The sequence below is a fragment of the Myotis brandtii genome, unplaced genomic scaffold (genome assembly GCF_000412655.1).
Source record: "Myotis brandtii unplaced genomic scaffold, ASM41265v1 scaffold389, whole genome shotgun sequence".
Classification (NCBI taxonomy): domain Eukaryota; kingdom Metazoa; phylum Chordata; class Mammalia; order Chiroptera; family Vespertilionidae; genus Myotis; species Myotis brandtii.
In genome coordinates this window covers 1,642,062-1,643,414 of record NW_005364914.1, presented here as the reverse complement: position 1 = coordinate 1,643,414, position 1,353 = coordinate 1,642,062, and the positions used below count along the sequence as shown (strand labels likewise).

Sequence of the window (1,353 nt, the reverse complement as noted above, 5' to 3'; positions counted from 1 at the left end):
GGGAGAGTCGATAAACAATGAAGGTACATCTAAAGAGGTAGAAGCAGGAGTGATATTCAAAACTTTTCACAACCAGGATGGCTGCCCGTAACCAGTCAGACTGGATGCTGAGCACAGCTGGGAACACAGGGGCCAGGGAGGCCCAGGTGTACCAAGGATGACCCTTCAGTTTCTGGATCCTGTGGAGCTCCAGAAGGTCCCAGAGAGGAGCTGGAGAGTGACACTGGGACAGGGTGAAGGTGGGCTCTGAGACTGGCCACCTGGTATAGAAGGAAGCTGAAACTGTAGTAACAGAGAGAACCAGTGTGCACTGGCTGAATCTCAACTTTGGATGGAACTAAGTTGATTTTACCAGGATCTGACTAATATTTTAGAAAGGAAAGAATTGCTACATATTCTTAAATATATTCTTAAAATTCCTTTAACAGTCTGGGAGACCTTTATAAGTTTAAAATGGAAATATCCTTTGAAGAGATAACATCTATTCACCCTAAATTGCTAATGACTATAATTATTTCTTGAAGGTTTTGGGAAGGGGTGGCAAGAAGGGAGGGAAACATTAGAATAAAGGGAAGACTGTGGGATGGCTGAGCTAAACAGCTTTTACTGCTTGCTTTTGCTCAAGGCCAGTCCCCCCCCCCCCACACACACACCCCAACCTACCCACAAAGAATTAATGACAGTGGCTGTGATGTGAGAACTATTGGGTCCTCAGGCCTCTGGCCCAATTTATTAATCACATATTTAACATTTTGAGTCCCTGCAAAGCAGGGTGGAAGTTGGGATGGCCTCATGGAAACAGAGTTATACTCCCTTCCTTGTCCCGCTTTAACTTGCCCTTTCTGGCCTTCTGTACTTTCCCGTGAGGAATTTAGGCAGTAAACTTTTTACAAGACCTGAATCTGATCTTCCAACTCAGAAGATTCTCCATTGATTATTAAACTGCTGAACAAATAAAACCTTGGATTTGCTGGGCTCTCCACCTGTAATGTCACCTATAAAAGACTCTTAAGACTCCTAGGACTCCACCTGTAAAAAGGGTTCCAGTGTTTACTCTCAGGGGAGTGCGGGAATCTGTTACCTTCTCCAACTTTCTCACCTGAGGATATGTTTAGTGATATAGATATATATATATATCTCCTGTATAATAAAGACCTAATATGCTAATTAGATCAGACAGCAGAACAACCTTCCAGAACGACCTTCCTGAATGATCAGTGGGTGGGGGACGGGGCAGCCGGGCCACAAGGGCCTATGCTTGCACAAATTTTGGTCATCGGGCCTCTAGTGTCTATATAAGTGTGTGTGTGTGTGTGTGTGTGTGTGTGTGTGTGTGTGTGTATATATATACAT

The 1,353-nt window shown here is 44.1% G+C and overlaps 1 protein-coding gene across 1 annotated transcript in view; it reads right to left on the bottom strand.

Moving 5' to 3' along the window:
- Positions 1-1,353, bottom strand: part of GRIP1 (glutamate receptor interacting protein 1) — a 406,109-nt gene that overhangs the window by 67,283 nt on the left and 337,473 nt on the right. The window lies entirely within an intron of this gene.